Source organism: Benincasa hispida, chromosome 3 (genome assembly GCF_009727055.1).
Source record: "Benincasa hispida cultivar B227 chromosome 3, ASM972705v1, whole genome shotgun sequence".
In the NCBI taxonomy this organism is placed as follows: Eukaryota; Viridiplantae; Streptophyta; class Magnoliopsida; order Cucurbitales; family Cucurbitaceae; genus Benincasa; species Benincasa hispida.
In genome coordinates, this window is record NC_052351.1 from 1,610,640 (window position 1) to 1,623,847 (window position 13,208).

The 13,208-nt window shown below is 29.0% G+C and overlaps 1 long non-coding RNA gene across 1 annotated transcript; it reads left to right on the top strand.

The window, feature by feature from the left end:
• The first annotated feature begins 10,703 nt into the window (after nt 1-10,703).
• LOC120072938 lies at nt 10,704-12,110 on the top strand. The gene is made up of 3 exons (XR_005480638.1): nt 10,704-10,865; nt 11,671-11,739; nt 11,925-12,110. It is a non-coding gene; the product is annotated as an uncharacterized LOC120072938 (long non-coding RNA).
• The last annotated feature ends 1,098 nt before the right edge of the window (nt 12,111-13,208 follow it).

Here is a 13,208-nt window from a genome sequence, read left to right on the forward strand (position 1 = left end):
TAGTTTTTATATGAATCACATTCATATAGATAATAATTGAATCATATTCGAATTATAACACCTCTCAATAAAATATATAAATTCAATATGAAGCATATTCATATCAATTTTAACATATAGTTCCTATATGAACCATATTCGTATAATTAATCTTTGAATCATATTCAAACATTTATTTCTCTCATACAACTATATAAATTTAATACGAATCATATTCACACTGAATTTAAACATATAGTTTTTGTATGAATCATATTCATATAATTAATATTTGAATCATATTCAAATATTTATTTCTATCATAAAAATTTATCAACATATATTATATTATATAATGTATCAATATACATTATTTAACTGTATCTTATACATTATTTAATTTAGTATATTAATTTTAACCTATAGTTTTTATATGAATCACATTCATATAAATAATAATTGAATCATATTCAAATTACAACACCTCTCAATGAAATATATAAATTTAATATGAATCATATTCATATTAATTTTAACATATAGTTCTTATATGAATCATATTCATATAATTAATATTTGAATCATATTTAAACATTTATTTCTCTCATAAAACTATATAAATTTAATATGAATCATATTCACATTAAATTTTAACATATAGTTTTTATATAGACCACATTCATATAATTAAAATTTGAATCATATTCAAATATTTATTTCTCTAATAAAAATGTATCAACATACATTATATTATATAATATATCAATATACATTATTTAACTATATCTTATACAATTATTTCCCTTTAATTAATTTAAACAATTTAATCACACCAAAATTCATTTGATTCCCACCCTTCCTCATTGAGCTAACGAGGGGACCTTATGGACCAATATTTGAAGCTCAAATAATACGAGATTAATTGATTAAACTATTTTAATCAAATTAATCAACATTCATTAACTGTCGGTTACTCCATTAAAGATCGACAACTGAGCTCTTCATTTTTTAGCGATATTTATGTGTCCATTGGATATAACCAATCAACAGTACGTTGACCCTTCCCAAATTGCTAGTAAGTATAGCTGGATTAAATTACTGTTTTACCCCTGTAGTTACATCTAACTCTTAAGTACCACTGATCCCTCTAATAAACAATTAGTCATAGTCCAACTACGACCGAATCCCTCTTAGGCCAGGAAAGGGTGAGGCGCCTCATTGTTTAAGCCCTAAAACCAGCCTTTAGGAGCAATTTATCTTCTTACCCTTACTATAGGGAAGGAGTGAATTCTTCCTTGTGTAGTTGTGTTCTTAGCTCCCCAATTAGATGAATCCCCAAAATGGTAAGCTTATTGAGTTGGCGAATCTGACCACACTCACTCATACAAATCAAAGGATCGCCTCCATAGGCTCAGTTCACAACTCACTCAGGGGCTGTTTGAGGGCCCAACATGAGATGGCATATCCCCACATCCTATATCATCTCAATGCTTGGACGCCCGTTATCCTATCTCACCAATTTTAATTGTTTGTGGACCCATTTTTGGAACGTGTTTCATATCTCACCATCGTTTTCCTTCCTTGTATCGTATATCATCTCAGTGCTTGAACATACTCGATCATACTCGATTGTTCATACTCGATCAGAACTACCCAGACATCAAACTCTCGAGACATCAAAACTCTCCACATCCTATATTATCTCAACGCCCCAAACAGCCCCTTAGGATCAAGGTTAAGTCACCCATGGTCATCCTGGTGAAAAGTAAGACTCTTTTAGCAACGACGTTATAAAGAAAGATTCAACATTTCGTGGTCTGATTTTTATAAAAACTCTTTTGTATAAGATACCCATGCTCACATGTCTCCACAAGAATGATAAGGATTAGATCATTTGTAGTACTTTACAACAATTGTAACAACTATAAATCGGTTTGTATTAGTAGTATTATCAGGATAAGATACTCAACCTTATCCATATACTACAGACCATTTAGGTTATCACTTAAACATGACCCACTTGTATGTCTCCACATACACGTTTAAGTTACATCAGATAATCTTGGATATTAGGTTAATGGATTATTGCACAAGTAATATAAAATTAAATACAATTGATTCAACTAACATAAAACTACGAGGCTTTAAGGCATACACCTTAACAATCTCCCACTTGCACTAAAGTCGGGAAAATATGAGCCGATGAGACATGTATCCTAGGGTATACATTATATCCTACATGCTCTCTCACTTGTTCTGACATACTAGAGACATGTCTCGTAGTTCTAGAAAATCTAGGAGATCCTCTCACACTTTAGCTTAGAGAATCCTTTTATATAATACAAACAATTATGTCAATAAGAACCATCGATTCACCAACGAGATGTACCCATATTCCATGTTATTCCTTCCACTGGGTGCTTACATATGGTCTCTAACCTAATTCTTGAATCATATTATCGCATAAAGTGAATAGACTAAATTATATCTGAAACAATTTTCAAATATCTCAAGACACCTTGCATGCTAATCTCAAGAATTTTCCATTGATTGAATTTAATCCTTTTTTTTTTTTTCGCACTCATTCATGTTTTCTTTGATTACTTGTTAATTGATTTTCAAATCTAATTAACCCCCATTACTTGGAATTCTTAAATTATCATAGCTAATCATTAGTCTCTGTGGATTTGACCCTGATCTTACTGCTTTTATTGCATTTATGGTATAAGCCTTGAGTCGATGAAACAAACAAAAACAAAAAATTCCTTTGTTTGGGGTCCACAACAGACCTCTGAACAATTACCATTCCATCTTTAGCAATCACATCGAACATTAAACAACTACTTTGTAAATGTAAGATGCATGAGACAAATTAAACAACATGTCCTAAATATTTGTATGTGGACTTTTAATATACAAAATCACTTCAAATCAACTATTGGAAGCCCTCTTATATGCTTCTATATAGTAGATTGACATAAACCATATCATGTGTTGAGACAGTTCGATCTACAACAAACGATACCTTCGTTGTGCTATACACTCCTAACACTCACTAGATCGATTTGAGATGTAAACACGACCAAGATTGGCGTCGAATTCACGCATAATATATATCATACTAGCGTGCACGTCATGATCGTCGTGCACAAGGAGAAATAACAAATGGACCAGCTGTATCAAATGAATATTTTTCCTATTACGATTCAATCACTGGACAATTTATTACACTTGACGGCATTTATTATTACTACATAGCAAGAGTTTGAATATCTTACATTTTCCCAAATATATGGTATGAACATTGTTTAGTATTAATTTTTTCATCATACAGAATAATTTTGTCCAAGATGTATAGCAGTGTTCAGTACAACATAATTTACCAGAGTTGAGTTCAATGTGTAACCAAATCTTGGTAAATGTAGAAAGTATTATTCAGTCGACAAGACGATTCAATATTGCTGATATTGATCGAATACGTAATGGTCATAGAAGAGAACGACAACAAGGCAAAACTAATCTAGAGGCTCAAGAAGACGACCCCCTTATGAAAAACTGAGTGACTTGTAATTCAAACTTTTAACTTCATGTAAACTTCTATTTTGAAATTAAAAAACTAATGAAATTACATTATATCATGAGACACTAAATCTAGTAAATGAAAATAAAAAAGCAATCAAAATATTTTTGATATTAAAAAGAAAATTGTTAGTTAGTAATAAAAAAAAGTCAAAGTAAAAAAAAAAAAAAACTAAAATTGTGAACCTCGTCCACGAGTTTGGTCTCCATATGGCTGACATGGACATTGATTGGATTGAAATGTAATCATGTACCAAGTACATATTTTCCATTCCACAAAAAACTACTATATTTTTTTTAACACTTTTGCCTTCAATATTACTTTTGAAATTTATATCTTATATAACTCATTTTTGTTATTACTTTTAAAGATCACATTATTCTTGAACTCGAAAACTTATTAATTTTAATAACATAAGTTTTTAAAAATTCAAGTTTTAAGTAATGCACAAATTAATCGTGGAGTACTTTTTTGAAATCCATACAAATTTTTAACAAAAATTACCTATATTGTTTCTTTTGGTTGAAATCTGAACAATTCTGTACCATTTATGTTTTATGTTTTATGCAATTGATAGTAATTTTTTTTTTTATTATTTTATAAAGAATTTTCAAGTGAATACTCATCAAGATTGCAATACTTTTTTGAATTTAAAGTCAAAATTACAAAATTTATCTAAATTTGTGTTACAATTTACGGTAATGTTTATTGTTGTTGTTATTTGAGAAAAAAAAAAAAAAAGAATATATACCTTTAAACTCTAAACTCTTATTTTATTTTATCAATACTATAATTTACAAAATTATAAAACAAATTTATGTTTTATTGCTAATTCAATGAAAGCCCAGCCCAATTTTCAGCTATAATGGGCCAAGCGCCTACGGCCCAGATCACCCAATACAAGACGCCCAACGTTACATCTTGGACGAGGCCTATTGGTTTATGAACTCAACGCTCCTTTAAAAAATGAAAATGAAAGCCCAAAAAGGCAAAATCTTTTGAATTTCCAATCTTCAGTGGATCCCAAAATTTCCAATTTGAGGGGAGATAAGATGTATTAAGTTATTTTTCTCGTATCAATTTAGGTAGGTTTAGAATGTATTTTTAAGTATATAATTGAAAAACTAAGTCATTTTAAAGATAATGAAGCGTTTGATAGCTACTCAAAATAGTTTTTTAAGTGCATTTTAATAAGTTTTTATCAAATGTGTTTAAATAAAAATGAGTTTTTTGCAAGTCAATCCAAACAGATCTTTAGTAGATGTATCAACTCGAACATAACTTATAGGATTTCAATTCAATAGGTTAGAGGTTTAGATTCTCACATTCTTGTTGAAGTAAAAAAAAAAGAAAAAAAAAAAAAAATAGAGAAGTAGGTCAAGCATGCGCTCTTGCCTTGATGTCCATAAAATTATATGTTTGTTATTGAAAATTGAAAATTGAAACATTCTTTTGGTATGACACAAAATTGATTTTTCTAATAACTGTTTGATGCATGTTTAATATTTGTGAACTCCCTAACAATAGGTTTGGAATATTGTTCCATCTGCATCAATATGTTTTCACCATTTAGCAAATTATATTCATTTATGCCCTCATGTTTGGCCCTTCCCTTCCTTTTGCCCTTAATTACTAAAAGTTACTTTTATTTATCTTTTTCCTCCTACTATCTGTTAAGGTTCTATTGGATAATCATCTCGTTTTTTATTTTTTATTTTTAGAAATTAAGTCAATTTCCTCTCCATTTCTTACGACGATTGACATCATCTTTCTTAATTACAATAGTTGAATTCTTAACCAAATTCCAAAAACAAAAATAAGTATTTAAAAGTTATTATTTTATTTTTCATAATTTGGTTTAGTTTTTTTAAATTATCAGTAAAGCATAGATAACAAAGGAAGAAATTTAAAAGTGGAAGTAGTGTTTATAGGCTTAATTTTCAAAAACAAAAACAAAACATAAAATGAGGTCTTAGTTTGTGGTTTTTGTTTTTGAAAATTAAGCCTATGGATATTACTTCCACCTTTAAATTTCTTCATTTGTCATTTATTTTTCACCAATGGTTTAAAAAACAAAGTCAAATTTTGATAACTAAAAAAAAGTTGTTTTTGGAATTTGGCTAAAAATTTAATCATTGTACCTAAAAAAGATAAAAGTTATAGAAAGAAATGCGAATGAAATAGACTTAATTTTTAAAAATAAAAAAAATCAAATGATTACAAAACGGAACGTTAATATTTTAAGTAACTCTTTTAAGATCCTAATCGAGAGGTTGTTGATCTAAAGTTGGGAAGACATCTAAAGCAAGCTAATTCTACGAATACAACTCAATTGAGTTGATTGATTGACATTATTGGGAATATTAAATAAAAACTAATGAAGTTAGAACATAAAGATAGCAAGCACATGAGAAAAGCTCAATATAAAATATGACACTTTGCCAAACAATTTCTAATAATTTGAAACCCAACAAGTTTTAGATGAAAAATTAAAAAAAATCCAAAAGGTGAAAGATTGAAAGCCTGCAAAGACAAGCTAACTCAAAATGTTGATTTACTGCAACACAAGAAATTGAGCGATAACAAAAATAATTATTTAAAAAATGTTAATTCACTTTATTTTGCAATTAGAAATGATTTCACGGTGTATTAATTATTTTCATTCTTAAATGTTTATTATATGACAAAAGTATAATTGTGGTATAAGAAAATTTTTCCTATATAGCACTAAAAAGACCCATTTACAAAAAATGGCAAAGATAAAAAAAGGTGTGAAATTTTTTAGATCGAAGCAGAGGATTCTGAAGTTGTGAGATACTTTGAATAGGAACAAAATAAGAGAACTTATATAAAAAATATAAAGTGCCAACCAACATATTGTCTATAACTGCATGTGACCCTACTTTTGTTTTTTTCCTTGAAATTAAACTAATTTTTATTATCAATGCAAACATAATTCAACTAACATAAACTATATATTATTGATTCAAAGATTAGATGTTTGAATCATTATAGAAAAAATCCTGTGTTTTTAATTTACTATTTTTTAATATATTTTTAGGGGTATTCGTAGATTGAGTTGGATTTGATTGTTAATTTTTTCAACTTAAATAACTTTTATTAAAACAAAAAAAGAACCCAATCCAATTTAACTACGAAACATTTAGGTTGGGTTGTTCTAGTTAACCAAATTATTTATTCAAATTTATATTATAAAAAGAAGTAATAAGTTAATACGAAAAAAAATTGATTTATCTAAACCCAACTTAACCTATGAAGTTGATGTGAATCAAATTTCAGTAATGCATGTATTAGATTTTACGAGTCAAATATACTCCAGTAAAATGTTGAATTTTGTTCGTATGCTGTCACCATTAGTGGCGGATTCAGAAATTTTATTGGTAATAAATAAGACTTGAACCTAAGTCTAAAGGAGGCTAGAAAGTAGATTTACCACTAAAGTAGTATTTTGATATTATTCAAATATATTATATATATTATATATATAAAGAAAGAATTGAGATGAGGTTCGAGCCCCCTAGACCCATAATAAATCTGCCTTGATCGCCATCAAATGTATGTGAGGAGATTATTTGTTAATAATAATAATAATAATCTTTTCAAATAATAGTAATAATTAAAATAATGATAATAATTAGTATTTTATTGGTAAATTGAGGAACACGACGGAAACATGAATATAGAGAAAATATAATATAATAGTATATTTATTATTAATAATATTAAATATAAAATATTAAATAAAATAAAATAACTAAAAACATAAATTTGGATAATATGAAAATTAGTGGAATTTTGAAGTGTAATTCTCACCAATATAGTGTGATTTTAAGATCTACGAAATATTATTTATAGATAAAGTGACAAATAAGATGTGGACTTATATGAACACTAAATATAGATAATGAATGAGCATCGATTTATTATTATAATATTCATAATATATTGTTATTATTTACTGTAGGCATGTGCAATGCGAGAGTAGTTGCCAACTTTAAGTAAAACTGAAGACGTCTTTCTAATAAATTAAAATAAAAAGAGAGATTTGAATCGTGAACAAGTTGTTTACTTACTAACAAACAAAATTACAAAAAAACAAAAAAGAAATTATTCTTTAATTATGCTTAAATTATAGATAACAGATTGTCTCTTACAAAGCTACAGGAAAATAAATGCCAAGAAAGCTATTTTCTCCATTTTACATTTGGAAAAAATCAATATATACAATCTAAATAAAGACAAAATCAAAATACATCTTAAAAGACTTAATAAAAATAATTACAATCCCAATACCCTCTCCACTGTAATAAAGTGGATTTCAGGCCAACTGTCAGATTTTAAAAATCATACAGTTATTTTCAGTTTTATTGTATCGTCTGTCAAGATATGAGCATCAATGATAGTTTTTGAAAATTGTCGTAAGTTGTCTTCTCATGACAATAAAATAATTGTCAATAATGAAAATTATTGACAATTATAAACTATCATTATCAAATATATTACAACAGATTATTATTGTCATCAATTCAGATGGATTGAGTATTTTTTTAACGTTATGAGTATTAACGATAATTATAAAATGTCAAAAAAGGAATATATGGTGACTTTTTTTTTTTGTCAAGAATATATAAACCATGACACTCTATTGTCAAATTTAATTGTAATAGCAACCATTTTATGTTAATAAATGTTCTATCACAAACACATTTTTATTGTCATAGAATTTATATTTATGACACTTTTTATATTGTCAATAAAATACTTGTATTGATAGTTTGTTGGTTTTTGAATCTTGTCATTACACACGTGGTTCTCTTCATCAACTAATACTATTTTTAAACAAATACTATTTAGCATAAAAAAGATACAAACATAAATAAAAACTTTCATATATAAGAATAAAGTTGATAACGTTTTTACAAAGAAACTATCGAATGTTCCAAAAGGGACATATACAAGAAACTAATAACCAAATTTGGTAAATTTTTACAAAGAAACTAAATTACAACAAATTATTGTCACAAATAACATATAAACAAATTTTGTCACTAACAAAAAAGCCAATTACTTGCATGATAGATTCACCACTTCAGTAGGTTCATACAAGACCTAGTAAAATATATAATATTTATTTAGAGTACAACTCAATGCATCAATGTCAATGATAATCACAATAAAACTATTTAGCTTTTCCTCCACAAAATTTTCTTAGTAAAAATTTAAAAGTAAAGTGACTATTCATGAATATCAAAACTTTAAAATCAATTAAAGCTATTAAGAGAGTAATACAATCCACCCATTAAAGCTATTGTGAACACTTGAAATTCAAAACAACCATATAATAATGTAAGTTTGGTTGGATCGAAAGTTACAAAAACAATTCTAAAAAGAAGTTTAAAGTAGAAATATATAATTTAAGTGTTACAATAGATCTAAAACCTTAACCAACACTTATCTAACTAAACCCAACAACTAACGAAACTAGTTGACAAAAACAAATTCAATAGAAATCATAAACAAATGATCAACCCAAACAATTTAAAGTTATCAAAACAAAGAAGAGAGATGGAAGCAACCAAAATAATTAGGTGATGCATAAACATAACATTAGAATATAAACTGAAAAATTAAGCATTCACTCAATCTTACCTAATTTAAACAACTTAAGTCTACCATAATTGAAAAAAAAATGAAATGGAAAACGACTTTTTTTTAATTGAATTAATGAAATGAGTATAATGATCAAAGACAAAATGCAGAATAAAATGAAGCTTAACAATAAGTTGAAAATATAAGAACATAAATAGACTAAACCGATCAAACTTAGTTAAGAAAAAATAAATACATTTCAGTTTAAGCTAATATCTTAAATAGAGCCATCAACAAATAATTTAGAAAGACAGCACCACGAAGAAATTAGCAACAAAACCACATAATCTAAGCTGAAATTTTGTTATGGTTAAAAAAAAAAAAAAAACGATGTCAGTCTTGAGCATAATGAGAAGAATGGGCACACAAAATGATGGACTATATAGTATGCTCAAATATTTATACCTCATCAGCTTTGCCACTATCTTTGTGCTCAAAATATTTATACCTCACGAACTATACAGTATAAATTAAATGCACGCATTGTTCACTATACCTCTTCAGATATTCATGGAGAGACATCCCTATCATAAAAAATATAGGGACTGTTTGATAGCCTCCATGGAGTTAGGTTGGGTGGGCTTAAAAGGTTCATCTCATGTTTGATGGCCGCTTAAAAGAAAACAGTAGATTTTAAACCTACCGTTTTACTTACCCTTTATTCTCCTCGTTTCACACTCCATTTTCAGGTGTTTTAATTACACTCCCCCCTTCTCACTCTCTCTCTTCCCATCATACGTTTTCATTACTCATCTCTCTCTCTCTCTTCTCTTCTCTCTTCTTTCGCCATTCGGTTTGTCTTCTTCATCTCGTCTCTTCATTCGCTCTCTGACTCAAATGGGTTGTATTCCTCTCAGACTTCATTCCATATGAATTTTCTTGCTCAACGATGCGTTTCTCTTCTTTGGTTTCTTTGTATGTTTTTTTTTTAGATCGGGTAGATACAAAAGATTTCCTAGTAGATCTAACAATATTTTGGTAGATCTAACCATTTTTTGGTAGATCTAACAATTTTTTTAGTATATAGGAACGACTTATAATAGATCTAGATTTTTTTCGAATATTTGGTTTCTCGCTGAAAATTTGTACATTGTCATCTTGATTTCCTCATGTTTTATTCATCCTTGCATGTTTGATTTTCCGATTGTTGTTGGCTTTGTATTTCGTCTGATTCCAGACTGTTCTGATTTAGCTTCCACTCCATTTTTGACATCTTTTTGGCTTGCATGTTTGTGACTAACTAGGGTTGGCTCTTATAAATTGTTCTTGATCTCTTACAATTTGTTTCCACTTGCTCAAATGAGTTATATTTTTTTTATCCATTTATATTGTATTTACTTCGTCTCTATTCTTCATTCCCCTGCTAATATCTGTTCTGTTTCCTGACTGTCTTCCATACTTTTTTCTTCTAGATTTCCTCTTGCCGCTTCAATAATAAACGATGTGTCCTTCCCTTGTCGTTTTCTTATGATGTTCCATCAAAATTGAACGACGAGTGAATTCTTGGTAGGGGATACTGACCATGTAATTGGAGCTTGGTGGAGGGTCAATCACCTCAACAACAAGTCTGTTTTCTATCTTTTTCCCTCTTAAGGCTGATGATGATTTGTTCCAAAATCTGCAGTCTCATATTTGAGTATGATTTCTAATTTTATTTTATTTCATTTCGATATTTAGATTAAAAAAGGAATGCATCTATGTTTTTCCTTATGTTTTGTGGACTGCTTTGTAATTTCTTCCTCCATACATATTCAATCTGTTTTGTGTTCTACATCTGATGAATGGATTTCTTTTTTTTGTTCCATTCAAATTTTTTTCAGTATTCAACTAAATTCAATTTTCGTACATTTAAATTTAACTTCAATTTTACAAGTATTGAAACTATTTATTTTCTTTGCTTGGAGTTAGATTTGTTCCAATGAGATAGCTATATCAAATCTTAAGACCTTATAATCTTTATTATTATGTCCATTTATGTGTGAGTTATTATGTTGTATTTATGTCCATTTTCAGCTCAACCACCAAATTAATATTGACGTGACCATTTCTTAATTTATTTATTTCTGAGTTGACTCTCTTTATTATGGGTGTACTGTACTTTGATCTTTTTGAGGTTAGGTGCACTTAAGTATATCTAACTTTTCTCATCAACCATCCTTATTATATCATCTACTTATACACGAATCCCTCATATTTTTTGAGACTTTTCCACAGCCTCCTCTGATAAACTATGTTGGTACGTCTCTGCTCTAACATTTTTATTTCAACTTTTTCTTAAACCGTTTTACATTCTCATATATGTTGTTTGGCTGTTGCAATATATTTTGTTTTCTTCTTCCACGTCTAACTTCAACTTATTCTATCCATATAAGGCATGCTTCCTTTTTTTTTCCTTATAATCATAGTAAGATCTATCGCTAACATTTCTATGTTTTTGTTAGGCCCTAAAACAATTTTTCTGCCCCCTAGTTGTGGACTGTCTCGTTCATTCACTTCGAACATAATCAAAGGTATGATCAATAACTTGTAGAAATACAAATTATTCTCCCTCTTTTATCTAAAACAATTTCAAAAAAACTTTGAAAATGCATAATTTGCAAAGAAAATTAATAGAAATAATTGCAGCATGCGATCGCACACACTCAACGCCTAATCTGTCTATTTTAAAGACTAAAATCACTTTGTTTAAGTGCAGAATGACTGCTGATGCGATCAAATGAGAATTCTTAACGCTTACACATGATCGCATAACTAGACACGTCGATGATTCCAAGCGATGAGAAATGACGCGACACATGGGTGGTGAATGTCAAATCGAAGATTGAGTTGGTGGCTGATAAGAAAGCTTCGATGCAGAACCAATGAACCTCTAACACACAGTAGGCGGTGCATCATGGTATAGAATTTAATGCACCTTATCAATACAATTATAAGCAAGAGAAGAAAAACTATCTTCGGATGTCTATAAATAGCCATGAAATCGCCATGCAAAAAAAAAAAAAAAAAAAGAAGAGGAGAACTTTGGAAGAAGAATCAAGAGTGAAAATTCTGTCAAAGAAGCCCTTTCTCTTACATCCATTCAAAAACCTTAGTGAGAGCTTTGGTTTCCTGTGGAAGTAGAAGAGGAACTCCATCTTTCAATACTTCTAGTGAAACAATCATTGAGAAAACTAGGGGAAACAAGAAATTGTGCACCAAGACTTGACTCCATTTCCCTATTCTTTATCTTAAGTGTATTTTTATTGTTTAAGCATTGCAAAGACTCATATCTTTTAATATTAATACATATTCATTTCAACTTTCATCCATACTCTCTTTATTCATTATGAGCAGCTAAATCTTTCATGGGTTGAGAAGTATCTATCTAACATGAACTAAGCAATATCTAAACTATGCATTTTACTTTTTTATGTATGTCGGATGAAATACTTGGATAACTCGAAAGATTACCCTAGGTAGATTAAATCTCAGTTTGAGAGAATTAGAGATTTAGAACTCACAAAACAAGAAGAGGTTCCTTAGAGTAACATCTTTTGCATTACACACTCATCGTATGCATCCTAGAGATAGGATAGTGTGGCCATGTACACTGAGAAGTGTAAGTTCTAATCTTGAGTGCATCGCTTGAACGCATAATTTATATATTTGCTTAGGAATTGTTAGAGAATATTCTTTTCCCTGTCATCGCATATCTGCATTTCACAACAATCGCATATACTGTTTCACTCAAAGTATAAACCCCATCGCATATAGCTTAGTGTTTGAGTAATAAAAAATCAATATGATTTGTAATCAATTGCGTCAAGATCAAAGCATTAGACTTCATTGCATACTTGTAAAGCAATCACCGAGTTCGACCCTAGACTCACCAAGACTCTAATTGAGCTTGCACTTGGGTTCAATTAGATAAAACAGTGAATTATAGCCTCACAAATAATATTCATTTCATTGCATGGTATGATTGCATCAATGATCTATT